The sequence below is a fragment of the Amblyomma mixtum genome, chromosome 2 (assembly GCF_055824585.1).
Source record: "Amblyomma mixtum isolate Tamu chromosome 2, ASM5582458v1, whole genome shotgun sequence".
NCBI lineage: Eukaryota > Metazoa > Arthropoda > Arachnida > Ixodida > Ixodidae > Amblyomma > Amblyomma mixtum.
In genome coordinates this window covers 132,027,782-132,045,383 of record NC_143013.1, presented here as the reverse complement: position 1 = coordinate 132,045,383, position 17,602 = coordinate 132,027,782, and the positions used below count along the sequence as shown (strand labels likewise).

The 17,602-nt window shown below is 48.3% G+C and overlaps 1 pseudogene; it reads left to right on the top strand.

Moving 5' to 3' along the window:
- Window positions 1-1,820: 1,820 nt before the first annotated feature.
- The window catches only part of LOC149360935 (uncharacterized), a 52,712-nt pseudogene continuing 36,930 nt past the window's right edge, over window positions 1,821-17,602 (top strand).

Below are 17,602 nucleotides of genomic sequence, written 5' to 3'. Positions count from 1 at the left end.
TCGATTAAATTATAGTTTTTGGAATAACATTTTCTCTAAGCCGTCGTCTACTGAACACACGTCGGCGCCCATAAGTGGCAAAGGGGCTGGTCAATGGTATTGAGCGATCACCATTGTTGGACAATTTGTCGACGGCACAAAAGAAAATTGCATATTTTTATGCACACGGAGAACCCCTTTCGAAAAAAATCGAAAGCAAAGAAGAAATCTACAAGCAGCGCAAGAGGTTCTTAACAGCTACACTTTAAACTACTCTAAATTACGGAGGCCACACCGTGCCTGTTAAAAAACAATGCGCTAATTCTATAACTACGCAAGAACAACATTATTTGGAAAATTATTTACTTTAAACGCAGTAATGATTATTGTCATAAAAATTACACAGCAAAATCTGCTGTTCCTACACTACTTTATCCTATCCGATTTACTGAATAAGATTCTGGAGCTAGAACGAAATACCGCACCTTGAGATTCCTGTCGAACTCGTTCCGGACTCTTTGCCTTTCCGTCGGTCGTTTGGGGGCTGGCGTATTTGTCATCCTTGCCATGACCAGCACCGTTGTTCCCATCGCTCCTTACTGCGTCCCTTTCCCGGGGTCTGTAGCTGGGCGACGACCACTTTCGATGATGAAGCCGTAGCAAAAGGTGCTTGCGGATGCCGAGATTTCGACGGCTCTTCTGCATATCTCCGATTTTCTGCTCCGCTTCTGACAAAATACGGTCTACGTCAATCTCCATAGTGAAATGAACCGGGATCAGTGTGAAATTCCCTCGGTGAAGAGCTCAGCGTGCTGAAGCTGCGACCAAGCTCGCTAAGCTAGGACAAATCTAGTGACATTTTGAAGTCTTGAAACTCTTCCCTAGTGTCGGAAAGGGTTCCTGGTGACGACAATACATCGCGGCGCCACCAATAGGCTTCACTTTCAGTTAACAAAAACGAACTTGTCGGCCGTTACAAGTCGGAGAGATACAGAGACACAACTGGGCTAGTTTCCTGGAGACGTTTCGAACCAAAACCCTGAGGAATTAGGGAGAAGCGACCATTCTTTCCCTTTTAGGAAGTCCAACAGCCATGACCTCGTTTCGAGAATGTCTTTTTCACATCTCCCTCTTCCAGTCATTTTACAATAGAACAGGTTCGGGGTGTTGAAAGGCGTGGGGCGGTGGAGATGCCAGCTGCACTACAAGGTGCGATAAGAACTGAGGCTTGAGCTTAGTAGGAAGTAGTTCAGTCAGATAGGCGCTTCGGTGATAATGGCAAGAGCATTCTGCTGATGTCGCGGTGATTGCATGCGGAAAACATGATTAGGATGCGTGTTTGTTGCGTGGTGTAGATATTTCCAGAAGTTTCCTTTTTCTCAGTTGCGAAAATGTTCATCCGCTGTTTATATGTCTGTTTTGTGTCTTTTGTGTGGAGCTAATAAAAAGTATCGTACAAGAATGGGCTAAGCACAGCAGGGAGATCTTTCTCGGGAATCTGTCTAAACAGATCCGATCAGCTTAACGATCGTAGATACATCAATGAACGTTAGGTGCGGAACGCAGAGACTGTGCCCAGCGAGTATCAGTAGACGTTCGCTGTTAGGTTTTAGTGACTTTTTATAATTTGGCGTAACCAAACCGAAGTTAGATGAATACCAACGGCGGCAACACAACTCTAGCGTTTAAATAAAAGACAAGGCTGAATTATACGCAGCCACGGTGCCTCTTATAGAGCTGCCCACGGACAAGTGTGGTGGCATTTCCACGAAGTGCACTTCTTAGAAAGAATGCCACTCATTGTGCGCGCTGTCACTTGGGAAAAGAAGTGTCTTTTTGAAATGACTTCAGAGTACATGGTTGGTGCTGTAGCCTTATGGAAATTAATTTGGTATCGGTTAATTCTTAGCGCATACATTTTTTCGCAAACCTACCTACTTAAACTTGTTTTTGAATTCGCACATATTTGTGAACTACAAAAAGAGAACATCCCGTTCCAAGAGAAGTTATATACCCCCGCTCCACAGATACCTCCATACCTAATTTCATTCAACTCCACTACCGTGTTGTGGTACTACACGAATTTCATGCCGCAGTTCAGCAGCGATGCATTCAAGACGATGAAGCTCTGCAAAGACATTCGATACTATGGAATGGCTTGAAATGCGAACACATCGTTCACTGACCCATAGCCGTCGCCATCGATTTGCCGCGCCAACAACCACAACCGCTGCTTTGGTTTCGTTAATTTTCATCTGTGTTGCTCGCTTTTTTCTGCTGCTTCTCTAGCAAATATTTCGTGTACTCGCTGAATGAGTGGTTCGAAAAATTGTTCACCGCTAATAATTTGCCACGTAAGTGCGAAATTGTCCGGGAATGCACTTAGGAGGACAACTGCACTCCGGTACTGTTATTTACATTGCTATAGTGCACAATGGTCTTGTGCTCATTTTCATTATTTTAAGCGCAAGCAGCACCTTAGATGTAATGAACCTCATTTTTGTACCGGTTGTACCTTTGTACCGGTTGTATCTCAAGCCGGTCTCTTGGTGCCGACAGCTGTTCTACTGCGCCTGTCGGAGGAGCTCCTGGCAAAGCGCGGATACTTGTACCTCCTCACTGCTAGGTTAATCCAGGATTGCCTTGAAAATATTTTCCCAGTAGTGAGGCTCAGGAAACCTGTACCAAGTGCGTACGGTGTGAAAGACGCATTGAAGGCCCTTTGTGTTAGCCAGTTGCTCCATACACCTAAATCTTATAGCTACAACATTGATGACAGTAGTCATTTACTGACCTCCTTCATCCAAGCGTGGAGAAGCTGGCAGAAGGCCCCAGCCAGTAGTCTGGAGAGTTGGAGAACCTGTTTGTGGTCGGTCTGACGACTGCGGAGTGCGACATCATAGATTATGTGGGTGGTTTTCTTCTCAAGTCCATTATGAATTCTGTCGACAGCTGCAAGAGCTGTGAAAAAGTATTGACTGACAGTACTTTTGTCGAACACAGCAGCCTTGTTCACCTGAAGGAATATGTCAAGAATTCTGGAAACCTCATTCAGGCAAGCCAGGTTGTAATGAGTATTTTGATAGATTGAGAAGAGAACTTCAAAACTTTTGCAGAAATGGATGAAGTCATGAGGCTCAAGGAACCATTTTCTAGCATTTTGAATGCCCTGTAGAAGTGTGTAGAAATGCACATAGGATGTTGTGACTTGCACAAGCCTAAGGTAGAGAAGATGCTTCTCGAAAAGAATGTAAAAAATTAGGATTTCGCGGAACCGCAGAAGCGGTTTATGAGCTTCTGAGCCATGAAAGCTAGTATGAGGAGCCCGGTGTGTGAGCGCTCGGGCGGCCGCAGCAGCGGCCTCATTGCCTCGTAGACCCTGGTGGCCAGGAGCCCAGATCACTTTTGTGTGAGTTGGATCGGCGAGAGCGCGTCTTAGAATTTGCGAGGCAAGAGGTGATATTTCGCCTGCAAGATAATGTTCACAGGCCCGGCGAGAGTCTGTGATTACCGTTTTCGAATTTGGATCGGCGGCAGCGAGAGCTATTGCGACTTCCTCCGCTCGTATTTCGCGCTGACAACTTTGAGCGAGTTCTCGCGATTAACCATTAACTGCAAACTGCCAGGGTGGCAGGTTGGGTGGGGCCTTAAATATATATATACAGACAAAAAATCTCTGCCTCTCCCGTAACCGAGAGTAGAGTAAGCATGAAATGTTTACGGGCCTAATGTCATCTCGGTGGACACCCGAACCGCACCGTACAGGAAGGGAGGAACGCCATCACCCGTTCAGCGCGATGCCTTGCCATTTGAACGCAAGGTTTTTTGAGGAAAGGAAATGGCGCAGTAATTCTCTGCCATCTCGGTGGACACCCGAACCACACCGTAATGGAAGGGAGGAACGCCACCACCCGTTCGGCGCGATGCCTTGCCCTTTGAACGCAGCGCTTCTCCCCCGGGCCCCTGTGCGCCTGCGCGGCTTTGCTTCGATGCGCGAAGCCCCTAAGAGTTCACGTATGACAACGAAGTGTATCGTGGCATTTATGTGCTTTTTGCACGCGTTATTAGAAATCGGAAATTATAATTCCGTGCATTATCAAACGCACAGCGATGATATCTTGATAAACATTGAGAAGGCACTGGCAGCAGTTATTTTTTGTGACTCCTTTGGAGACCAACCGACGCTTGCATGCCGGTCGCGTAGGAGGGCTTATAGAGTCTCGTGAAATCTCGTCAAGTCTTGTACGGTGCCCGGAAGTTCCCGTTTCAGAGCCCGGATGACTGGAATTCAGTGCCCGGATGAGTGGATTTCAGTGCCCGGATGATGGCTCTCGGTCTCGGCGTGACGTCACCACACTGCCGACAACGGGGGCTAAAAGCATTTCATGCTTAAAACTAGACTGAAGATTTACCTGCGACAGCTGCATGCACAACGGGTAAACGGGCCATCGAGCAAAACCTGTGCTGCCGCAAACTTGGAATAGCTCTGCAGTCAGTTTATGTTGAATTCCAATGGCAGATCGGGATCAAGTTTTTCTGCTCGGTTTGGATCAGTCGTATTCCAATGGTAAAATGGGAGCGCGAGTTGTATGTTCCAATGGCAGATCGGGATCAGGCGTAAATCCCGGATCGCTCCGTGCAGCAACGATTCTTGATCTGCCGAAATCGGCGGATTTGACCGGAACCTCGCGTGACGTTTTCTTTTCCACCGCGTCTGCTTCCTGTCGCGACCAGCAGCAGCCGCTTCGTTCCTGTCGTCGCTACGTGGTGAGCCGGGCGAGCCGGGACAGACGGGCACTTTCCAGTCAACAGTGGACGGCAATGATCTTGCTTCGAGCCGTGCGGCACTAATTTTGCTTCATGGAAGTGACAGTTCAGACTCGGGCACTGAAAGCTCAGAGTCCAGCAGTGAAGATTCGTCTGAAACGGACAGCGAGTGTGGAGCTGCCGGCCTGTATATGCCTGCCGCCGGCGTGAGAAAAGTGCGCTAATATTCTTTGTTCGCGTTCATAACAAGCCCTGGAGTAGAGGAATGTAAAAAATGAATCATTTTTGAGGATCGTTGGCCAATACCGAGTTGCTGGTAGAAGTGATAACTGAGATACAAGCAGATTTCTTCCTGATGCCCAGTGCGGCTGGCCTGCTGTCTGCTAGCTCCGCTGTTGGAGGCGTCGCAGAAATCGATCATGTCTTTATTTTATTATGAGACGAGGAACACAGTAAAACGGTGACGCGAGTAGCACCTTTACTACAGCGCTGGCCAATTCCGAAGCGCCCTCAGCTGCGGCATCGATGAAAAACAGTTAGGCTTAGCGACGACTACGGAAGCCAGGGAGAAACGTTGGCCGGGGGGCAGCGCAGTTCGTCGCTCGGCGTGTCCGCGGGCGGCGTCGTTGCCGAAAGCTCGACTGTCTCGCTGATTGGTTCAGCGGCTTGCGTCTCGTAGTTGCAAGGCTGGAAAATCGAGCAGCGAGCAACTTGCCTGCGCGTCGTCCGCCACTTCTTTCGTGAACGGTAGGGACAGGCTCACTGGCTCTCCGAAGACCGCGGCCGCATACTCGCGTGTTCACGGAGAGTGGACCATCCTGTACATACGCTTTGGTTTTGGTTTTACATTACGGCCTTCGTACTACCTCCTTTTTGTTTCGCCGAGACGGCGTCTGTCAACGCGGAGATCGCGCCTCGCGCAACTCCTGTCGCACTCGAACACGAAGCTAGCAGGGCGTCCGCTCCGGCGGCGCGCCTAGTTTCCGCGGCTCGCCGCTGCGGCGCTGGCGTCGCGCTCCCGAGGGAGCACTGGCATTCCAATCGCAAACTGGGAGGTGGCAAATCTACGCGCTCCGGTCTGGGGATGACCAACACCTTTGGGGAGTTACGAGAAGCTCATCTTAACAATCAATACTTGCGCGTAAGCAAAACACCTGCGGGGAGCCGCCTTCTGACCCGCTTACACATATCCTACGCAACACATACAGAAGAACGGGTCCGCATCCCTGAAGCCTGGCGCTTTGCACTCCAGGTGCGACCCCTTCCGAAGAACATGACTGCAGACACCCATGATGGTCGCCGTCTCGCGCGGGCGGAGGCTATTTCTCAACAATATGGCCATAAGCCAGGTGTCTTCTATGTGGATGCGGCCGGCCCACACCATGGGGGTTGGTACACGGCGGCCGTCATCCACCAAAACACTACAGTTCAGGGCCTTACTTTCCGTGCCCCAAACATTACATTTGCGGAAGAGATCGCCATTGCACTGGCCGCCGCAGATTCAGAGTCCCGAGTCATTATTACGGACTCCAGGGGCGCCTGCCGCAATATTGAGCAAGGGTATATTCCAGACCGTGCTTTCAAAATTCTCCACGCATGCGAATACACAGGGTTTCCGACCCATCGTACCATCGTGTGGGCTCCGGCTCATGCGGGTCTTGAGGGGAACGAGGCAGCCGACACTGCCGCCCGCGCGCTTACTCACCGGGCGTCGCCTCATCCGCAGCCTGATCCGGAATTCAATTTCAATCCGGCCATCACCTTTAAAGAGGTCACCTCTCTTTATCAAAATTTTCATGGTCTCTATCCCCCTCCCTGTAAAGGCCTCACCAGGGTGGAGGAGCGCTGGCTTCTCCGCCTCTATACCAATACTGTACTGTGCCCGGCAGTACTTAAGCACTTCAATTCTTCTTTCTCGGGCGCGTGCCCACACTTTGAGGAGGAGTTTTCGGACACCTACCACATGGTGTGGGCATGCCCTTCCAATCCTGCCTACCCACCCCACCTCCACCCCACTCGAGAGGACTGGGAAGCTGCCCTGCGCGGCTGCTCCGAACTCCATGCCCAACAGGCATTGGTAGCTAGAGCCCGGGCCGCTGCGGAAGCTACAGGGATCCCGGACTAGGGATCCCTCCTAGTGTTTGTAAGGGGCGGGCCCTTCCGGCTCGCCCCATCGACCTCTCACTGTAAATAGAAATAAACGTTTTCCTCCTCCTCCTCCTCCGACGCGCTCCGTACGCGATCCGACGGAGCGGTCTCGATCTGCCATTGGAATTCAGCATTAGACTTCACAGTAGTGCTGCAGTTGCGACAATTTTTTTTTTATTTGAAGACACCTGCAGTGCGTTAATACGAGAGGCTCCGCGTTGACTCGTTTCGGACTGTGCGTTTGTTACGGACTCTACGAAACTTCAATGCCGCACATTGATGATCAAGGGAAATTTTTACCTTTTCTGCGTAACATTACATAGTTGTGTGTTCAAAATAGCTGTAAAATATTTTCCTGTTAAATTTTCTTTTTACTGTTCATCACAGCTTGCAAAAGGTACAAAAACCAAAAAACGCTAGCATGCTTTCATTCAAATCAGGCCTTTTGTTAACTTGGTTTATTGCTGTCATTGCTAAGTGCACGTTGCTAAAGACGAATTTGTTCTGTACATTATTTTACCATGTCATGTAATTTTCAGCGTTTTGCTTGAGGTAATTGATTTCCTTATGTATGTTGGTTTCTCCAATGATTCTGTTCGTGTATGTGTCCATGCTCAAAGTACAACTGACGCAGGTATTATAGCATTAATTGCTTTCCCACTGTGATCAGTGTAGCAAACTGTACTCTTCTCCAGCTGCTTTGTCGTAAAATGGTTTTGTCTGCTTTGCTGGCGCCAGCATTGTGCAACTGTGTAAAATGGCTGCTTTGCTCGCATCAGCATTGTGCACTTGTGCAGCTCATTTTGGCTTTAATTTGGCTTCTAGCCGCTCTGTTTTCAGGTTGCTTTTTCAGTACATGCATTGAAAAAGTCGAAAATGATCAATGTTGCTTTTATATGCCTTACCGTGTTAGGCAAAGTGCTGTTTGAAATCTGATACTACTGTTCATAATTCCGACATACGTTTAAATGCCTGTTGGATTTCCCATGTGCCCCTGTGATTCGTCGAGCGGGTTGTTGCATGTCAGGTAAGCATTGCAATAAAGTAACCTGTTGTGAATTGTGTGTCTTCCCCACTAAAATACATATAAATAAAAGGTCGCTTGGTTGGTTGGTTTATGGGGTTTAACGTCCCAAAGCGACTGAGACTATGAGAGACGCCGTAGTGGAGGGCTCCGGAAATTTCGACCACCTGGGGTTCTTTAACGTGCACTGACATCGCACAGTACACGGGCCTCGAATTTCTCCTCCAAAGAAATTCAACCGCCGCGGCCGGGATCGAACCCGCGTCTTTCGGGCCACCAGCCGAGCACCATAGCCACTGAGCCACCGCGGCGGCTAAAAGGTCGCTTGAAGCTACGCCGACTTGGCAGTTGAGTCATAAATGCGCTATTGTGTGTCGCAAAAGCAACTTCTATATTTCTTAAAAAATTCAGGAGGCACTTTGACTGTCTAAAGTGCGTAGAGGCGAAAGCGTTTTCCGCACCACTTTCACTGCTTCTGTGGCACTGGTGGCGTCACATGTAATTGAGTGCTAATTGCTAAGTGACGACAATTCACTAACTAATGCTTAATTACTGATTTGTGCCTGAATACTAATTAACTGCTAATTAATGACGCTTAAGCTTCGCCTTTAGGAGTGAAACGCGACAGCGTGTTGTAGCGCTGCCAGGCAGGCCACGGAACACCACCACCCGTTCGGCGCGATGCCTTGCCCTTTGAACGCTTTTGAGGAAAGGAAATGGCGCAGTAATTCTCTGTCATCTCGGTGGACACCTGAACCGCACCGTAGAGGAAGGGAGGAAGTGGGAGTGGAAGAAGAAAGACAAAGATGGCCCGTAATGAAGAAAATGAAAATTGTATTTGAGGAAAGGAAATTAAGCAGTAACTGTCTCACATATCTCGTTGGACACCCGTCAAAATTCAGGGGGGCACTTTTTTGACCTAAAGTGCGGTCACTGATGTGTGGTTAAGATGTTAAGCTTCGCCTGTAAGAGTGGAACGCGACAGCGTCTTGCAACGCTTCCAGGAGTCCATAGAACGCCTCCGCCCATTCGGTTCTATGCCTCTCTCGTCGGTAAATTGGTTTTTGAGGAAATGAAATGTGTCAGTCTCTCATATCTCGGTGGACACCTAAACCTCGCCGGAAGGGAAGGGAGGAGGATGGGAGTGAGCGAAGACACCGTATTCACTAGACGCACCTTTGTTCTTCCCAAACCATCGTGCTGGCATGGCGGGGTGGATATTGCCGCGTATCATTGTAGTGCCCGTTCTTTCGCGCAAGGCAGCAGGAAAGGGGTGTTATCATTTTTGTTCGTGACGCGAGAAGCGACCGGACTTATCTCGATTGATCACAGCCATGAAGAGCTGCATCTACGTGTTTCCAGATTAGTCTAGGTGATCTCGACCTTTTATCTCGAAGTTTCCTTGCCGGCTTTAAATTGAAAATAAACACGGAAATAAACACGGAAACACGGAAGATTTCACGTTGTAGTGACGGCAGTCCAGCGGTCAGGAAGACACCAACCAGTCTTGGAAACGAAGCTCTTTATTTGGGCTGACTTGCGCCCACAAAAGAACTGAATCACTCGGCGGCGGCGTAAGCAACAAGCGGGCTCCTTGGTCGTCGAACTACGAATGCCCGCTGCTCGCGGCATCGTTCAATTTAAAGCCAGCAAGGAAACTTCGAGATAAAAGGTCGAGATCACCTAGACTAATCTGGAAACACGTAGATGCAGCTCTTCATGGCTGTGATCAATCGAGATAAGTCCGGTCGCTTCTCGCGTCACGAACAAAAATGATAACACCCCTTTCCTGCTGCCTTGCGCGAAAGAACGGGCACTACAATGATACGCGGCAATATCATGCTCGTCTCACACTCCGAAGACCGGGGTTCGATTCCCGAGCTCGACCAATTTCTTACTCGGTTTTATTTATTTATATGGCCTGACTATAAAAGTTGTTTAGGCTAATTGAGTAATTAAGCAATTAACTAAGTCAGTCCCACTTACTTGGAGCATCACTATACGATCCCTTCAATTGGTTGCCTGGTTACTAGCCAAAGTACAATTGGCCCCGTTTGAAATTCGCGCACTGTGACGTCACGACCGTTTGGACCAACTGAAAAGCGTGACATTTCTGTCGACAACTGCTGCTTACAACGATGAGACATTAAAGGCTTTCGCCTTAATAAATGCATGGCTACGCATTAAATCGATACATTGGGCACGTTCAGTTCGCTAGTTTCTGTAGGATGCTTCAGGGAATTGACTCGGAGGGTAGTGCAATTGTGGCCTAGTTTACGTGCAGCATTTTTCTTATTTTCAGAATGGCAATGCTCCGGCAATGTGTAAGCATTGTTTGCGAGGTACCCTAGCAAAATCTCTCCTGAACGCCTTGTATCTGCACAAAAATGCGCAATTGGTGACGTTACACACTTAATCATTATAACGGCGTAAATATAGAATACTCGTACTTTTACAATTTTTTGGGAACAATTTACATGTACATAAAAGATGAAAACTTGAAAATGAACTAGCGAAATCAATGTCTATTTAATCCAGCGCCTTCACGCCATTAACAGAAAAAAAGAAAGAGTCGTTTTCTGGATTAAAAATGACATCGAAGAAAGGCGAGATAAAAGCCAGACGGGTTACTTCAATGCCACCAAGGTAACGCAATTCTGGCAAAACGAAGCGGCGTAAGAGTGCTTCCACCTTAGTAGCTAATGCTCAGATGTTTTCCTGTCTGTTGCACGATTTCACCTGGGAAAAGTTACTTACGCCTTAGCAACATTCTGAATATGAGAAACGAGATAACGAATTTGCAAAACGCGTACTCGCGCGCTTCTACGAATAGCCTTTACCAAAGATGTGAATGCCGCAGTAAACGATCGTTCCTGCAGTCTCGATCGTGTTCAGCAGGAGGTTGGTCTTGAAAAGGTGCTTTGTCGATATTCCTCACGCGAGCAGGGCGCTTCTCAAAGCAGGCAGCGCATACGCTGGGGACCAAGATGGCGGCCCGGCAAGTTTGGCAGTCGCCACAGCCGCCGTTAGGCAACTTTGGACCCAACTGGCACCACCCTAAAAGACGGGCATGTAGGCTCTCTAGGCGAGACCAGAGAGCAGCCACCTCCGGCTGCTGTTTCCCTGGCGAGTACTGCAGAATCCTGGCCTACAGTGGTGAACCGGCCCTCCTCTTAGCGTGCCTGCGTACACGTAGTCCGCGGGCCATGCGAGTCGTCCCAGCGGAGACCTTCACGCCGCCTTCGGAATACCGCGGAAGACTGCGTGCACGCTGTCGGCGTGACCTCCGCTGCAAGACCTGCCACAAGTGTATTATTTATTTATTTATTTTATTTACAAAATACTGCAGCCCGAGGGCCAAGCAGAGTGGGCAATTTAACAACAGCCAAAGATCACACCAAACTACAAAAAAGAAAGAAAGAAAACAAACACTACAAAACACCTGAATGATCAACATAAAGGCAGTCAAAAGTAAAAGGTTGCTGTATGAACAACATTGTCAAAAAGAAAAAAAAACAGGAAGAAATATTATAAAACACCAGGCGTAGGATTACAAACAGAACTCAGATGATAGGGAACAAGCGTTCTTCAAAATCATGAACATTACGCGCAGAAAAGACGAGAGCTGGCAAGCTGTTCCACTGAGCGATAGTGCGAACAAAAAAAGAGTTTTTAAAAAGGTTTGTACGGGCAAAGAACGGCGTAAGGCTGTGGTCATGAACGTTCCTAGTATGCCGGGTTAAGCGTGGGCGCAGGTAGTCCTTGGAAGAGAAATTGAACTGTTGGTGATAAAGTGAAAAAAGAAATTTTAACCTAGCAAGTGCTCTTCTTTTTTCCAAGGATGGAATATTATTTACAGACATTTACAGGAGACTCCTCCATAGCATGTAACTTGCAGGCGCGGGGGGGGGGGGGGTGGAGGGGGGGAGTCTATTTAAAGTTTGGGGGATGTGGGCACGCATTCGCCCCATGCGTTAGCTTCCCCGCAAGGCACCCGTCTCAGTTGTGTTACTTTAACCAACAGGGGATGGCGCTCGCGTCGCAGCGAACCTAGCGCCACGGATCGCGTTGTAATGCGCGCGCGCGTGGGGAGAGACGGTTCTCTTCTGCTCGGCATCTGGGAAGCACGCGGACGTGTCGCGCGCCGCTCCGCTCATCACCGTGGGCGCCTCGTGGTGGGAGCAGGCTCCAGCCACCCCGTCCCGTCCGTTCTCGGAGCTTCCCCTTTGCCCTAGCGTGGGCGAACGTTCCCTCGTAACCGTTCTGGTGAGTGTGGCATCCTCGATTCCTCAGTGTATTTTGTTGCTAGCTCGCCCTATTGTTGTTATAACAATAAGTGCCTTGTTTGTGTCAGCCAGTGTGTCGTTGCTTTGTTCGCGCAGAGCAAGGCCCGCCGTGGTTGGCGAGTGCTCGCTACCACGGGGTGGGGTCTGCGCGGTTTTGAACTGGGTCAGCCGTGGTTAAGCGGGAAGAACGTATTTATATGTCCCCATTTAAACCCCACAAAGGACAAAGACGACAGAAAAGGAGAGACATACAAAGCGCTTATTTTCAACTGATTGTATTTCATGCGAAAAACAATTTTATACTCATTCATTCATTTATTGTATCCTTAAAAGCCCCTTTCGGGCATTATATAAGGGGGGGGGGGAAGAGTTGAAATACAATGTAAAGAGAATAACAATGTTAATACAGTAAGATACAATGCAATGCAAGAAGAAAAAAAGAAAAACAAAAATAGAACTGGTATACTCTGTGAAATGTTAAGAAGCGGTTCTAATCAATACATGGTGGCGGATAGGCTAAAGGAGGGAATAGTAACAAGAAAAATAAATGGTAAAAATCAAAGCATGAGGTTGTATTTTCCTTTGCTGTAATGTTCGATTAGTGTGTCTCTAAATTTACTGGCGTCACGCTTATTTACAATGTGGTCTGGTAACTGGTTCCAATTTTCTATTGCTGTAGGTAGAAAGGATTTATGGTGATTGCCGGCGCATGCTTACAAGAACATTACCAACGAGTGATAGCTGGCACGTTCTTTCAGACAACCGGCGTGCCCGAGGTAAGATAGGACGTCTCTTTCTGGCAACAAATTTGATGCAGCGCTTACGCAATTATCACCCGCTCGGGCTATCTCAAGAGCCTCCGCAGACTCTCCAGTTTTTTGACATTTACTTTTAAAAAGTACTTTACAACTGTGAAAAACGGGACGGCGGGCTTCCTTGCTTTTCTTCCTTTTGTCCTTGCACTTCAGACAATTGATGCTCAAGTGCCCACCTCTTTTGCTTTCCACGTTGTAATTATGCTCTCCTAACTTCTCGTTTATGCATCTTCCTGTCTGCCCTATATAATATTTGCTACATGTCAAGGGCACCTTGTACACTACGCTTTCTACGCATCTTACAAATCGCTTTTGGTGCCTGAGTCTGCAAGCGGCCTTTGCCTGGTTTACGGAAGTGCTTTTCGTGCACAGGGCGCTCAACTTATTCGGGCCTGAAATTAAAACGTTTACGTTTACTCTATTGTCTATATGTTGTCTATATGTTTATATGAAATAACAGCCAATTTTCTTTTGCCAGTTTTCTTATCCCGTTGTCTTTTCTGTCGTCCTTCCCAGGTAGCACATGACAGTGGGCCAATATTGGAATACTGTTGGCAAAGAATGACCCTAACTAGGCCCAGAGTTCCCAATGAGTTTCCAATATTGGCTGAACCACTCACTGCCGCATCCAATGATGGCCCTGGTTGTCCATCAATTTCCCAATACTTGCTGTGCCCATCACTTTCCCAATACTGGCTGTGCCATTACAAAATCGTGGCTGTAGTGGGCCAGGTTAGCCAGAATTTTCCCACTCTTTGCCAATGTCGGTTGAGCCATCACAAAATCCTGCTATCATGGGCCAGGTTAGCCAGAATTTTTCCACTTTTCGCCATAGTCGGTTGTGCCATTTTGAAATCATGGCTATCATCGGCCGTGTTAGCCAGAGTTCCCCCCCTGTTTGCCAGAATTGGCTATGCTATTTAAGAAAACTGTATATTTTATTTATTTATTCAATGTACCTACAGCGCCCTCAGATGCATTATTGTAGGGGGTAAGTACATTAATAGTAAAATTCAATACAGCAAAATAAAACGCAACAGAGAAAAGAAGCTACAGACAAATGTGAAGATCTTCCAATAGACAACAGCGTTCTGATTACACCCGAGACGCCTTCAACAAAAATTGTCAACAGGCGCCTTCAACAAAAATCAAATAAGTTTCATTTGATTAACTTTTTGAAATAAAAAAACCACTTTTTTATTTGCTCTAGGAATTCACTGCCGCAGTGCGCAGCTGTCGTCTGCCTCATGGAGTTCGCGATACAAACGTAATAGATTAGTGCAAGTGCATTCGCTAAACTGAAATTGTGCGCAGTTTTGTCAACGTCCAGAAACGAAGCAATGGCCTCGTAATTTCGAATTATGCGTTGCGCTTGTGAAATATTAGGCGGGTGCTTCATAAACGCACGCGGACACGTGCTAAGCGATTCCTACGCTTCCCTACGTCGTGGCCTGTGATCGCGCCTTTCCCGTATTTTCGGATTTCCTGTTTCCTTCCTTCCTTTCTGCAAATCGTAGCGTTGGAAATTGTTGTTTTTGTCCGTTTTATTCTTCTGTTGCGTCATTTGCATTGGGGGCTATATAGCTCTTGCTCACGTCTTTGCATATTTACTCGCAAGTTTTTTTTTCTTTTGAACATCACCTTTATTGATGAAACCAACGAAAGTAGTTGCTAACCGCAATTCAACATGCCTTTGTCTGTTTTTGCTTTCTTTGCGCGAAACTTCCACACCAACAAACAATTTGAGGATTCTTCGACGGCCACTGAATAAAGGGACTGACAACTGGCGTTAGACGCATGTTAACCTATCATGTATGATACATGAAACTATGAAAGGGCGCGCATTCTGCTCGGATATTTTTTTTTGCTTTATATTCTTGTTATTATGTGGTAACATTTTAAGCTATCTTGAACTAACAGAAGCCACATGATACGGCCCCACAAAATACGCGAGTGTCTGAAGTCGTTTTGGCGAAATTCACCTTGAAGCTCCAAGTTTTTCACTTCAAAATTTTCAGGCTTTTCCTGCAGGCTTGTAGCAATACTTTGACGCTTCCGTGTTTCCCATCCACTTGTTCCTTGTAGGTATTCCTTTCCATACTGCCTGTGGCCATGTGACTCATTCTCCAAAAATTCCAAATCCTTTTCACGTGTTTTGGCGCCTTTCCCTCTCTCTTTCAAGTCTTCCAGTCCAATATCTCCCCACCTGTTCTCCCGGCAGCGCCCTTTTCCAGGTAGCGGGCTAAGCCCACCCCGCGAAGCGCTATTTTTTCTTTTTGGTTGTCACTTTCTCAAAGCTGTTTTCCCTCGCGCGCAGCTAGACGCTTCGCTGTTCGTGCATCCTTCCACGATCTCCCTGTCTCCACCTTTCAGCTCGAGGACTTTTCTCGGAACCACAAAACCTGTGTAAAGGAAAATGACTCTCTCCCCTTCAGCGAACCCCCCCCCCCTCCCACCATCGTCTCCACTGCTCGTCTTGGAACCGCGCGACGCATCACAATAAGACATCCTTGACTGCACGGCGGAGCCCAACCACGTGCACAACCAACGCGACGAAAATGCATGCACACTGTGAGGGGAAAGTCCCCCAAGCATGTTCGAGCGTCCTCCGAGGTGGGGCCCCGGAGGATCCAGGAATTCGTCCCAAACCGAGCACGTCTGTAGATACAACAAAAAGGTTTTACTTAAAACAGTAGAGCAGTCTCTGATGGGTTGGGTGCTTTGCGGCCGAGGGTCGAGGAGTGGCTCCGGTGTCAGATTCCGCTGCCCGTCGCCAGAAAGGCGCCGGGGCCAAGCACCACCGCGGGCCCGTTCTCCCAGCGGCCGTGAGTCGGGCGCGGAGAACCAGCACCAGTGGCCCTGACGACGCACTAGAGAGAGGACGGCCGCCCAGGTCTGGACACCCGGGCACGGCCAGGAAGGCACCCTTTCACAGCAGGGGGTCCCAGCCACGGGACGGCAGGCACGATCCGACAGCAAGGCCGGCAGGATCTCCGGGCAGGCAGCACCTGCCTGTGCCCGGTGCGGCGCCCGCTCTCCGAGGCAGCGAGAGGCAGGCAGGAGACAGCAGACAGCAGGCTCCTGGTTGCGGGGAACCGGGCGAGGATGGCTTCCCCAGCCCTGGTCACCCAGGTTCAAGAAGCCGTTCAGCCGTGACCTCGCCTGCTCCGTTGCCCAAGCTCGTCTCCTCGCGCCGCTTGCGCCACGCCCCGCGTCTGTCTTCTATTTGTTCTTCCTTCTCTTTCCTAAAAGAGCGTCAGGCCGCCGCTAGTGCTGAAGGGCGCTGGAGGCGCATCACAAATATGCCCCCCCCCCTTTGAGAAGTTTTTTTTTTCAGAAAAAAAAAACTTTTGCACCAAGCACTAGTCGGAGCACTGCACCACACCACATTGAACACTTACACACGCGCACCACCGTTCACTGGCTGTCGACAGTGTTTCACACACACGCAAAACACACAGCAAAACATAACTGCAGAGACACCACCAAAGGAAGTTCACACAAAAAAGATTGGTTACCCGACCAGTCAAAAGAACGTCACAGCGACAGAGTTCTATCTATGGGGCAAGGTTATACACAGAGTACACCGCCTAAAGACAGAAAGGACAGGAATACTACTGCAAAAAAAAAAAACACAAAAATGCTGTTCACATGGCACACTGGCCGCCGAAACGACGGAAAAAACACAAAGCAGAAACCAAAAAAAAAGTTTGCCATTAAGGTAAAATCCCAGAAGACTACAGGACACTGGACTCCACATCAGGTGATTCCATCCCACACTAGCCTAAAAACGCACCTATGAAATGTGTGGGAAAAACCACCAATGGGCACTCGAAAGACCCAACAGAACAACAAGCTGGTTTTCATAACAACACATGGTGGAAAAATAAGGCACAACGGCTTCTGCACAGATATCTTTTCTATATTGTAGTGAACCGAGGGCTTGATACTTTTTGCCGTTTTTTCCATTTCAATCCCTGAACAACAAAACAAAACTGCGTGAAGAAGACGGGACAAAAGAAAGGCACGAATACACACACACAAAGCGCAGACTCTTGACTGGCACGTTTGACAGTGTGATCAGGTTAACATAGGTAGTTGCCGCTTGTCCCTTGTTCATAGGAAGAGTGGTAGAGCCCAGAGTAGAAGAAATGTATCGAAGTAAGACTTGATGTTGGGCTAGTCGGTTCATGGTTAGAGCGAAACAAAACTGCGCGAAGAAGACGGGACAAAAGAAAGGCACGAATACACACACACAAAGCGCAGACTCTTGACTGGCACGTTGACAAGGCGATCAGGTTAACATAGGTAGTTGACGCTTGTCCCTTGTTCATAGTAAGAGTGGTAGAGCCCAGAGTAGAAGAAATGTATCGAAGTAAGACTTGATGTTGGGCTAGTCGGTTCATGGTTAGAGCGAAACAAAACTGCGCGAAGAAGACGGGACAAAAGAAAGGCACGAATACACACACACAAAGCGCAGACTCTTGACTGGCACGTTGACAGTGCGATCAGGTTAGCAAACGTAGTTGCCGCTTGTCCCTTGTTCATAGGAAGAGTGGTAGAGCCCAGAGTAGAAGAAATGT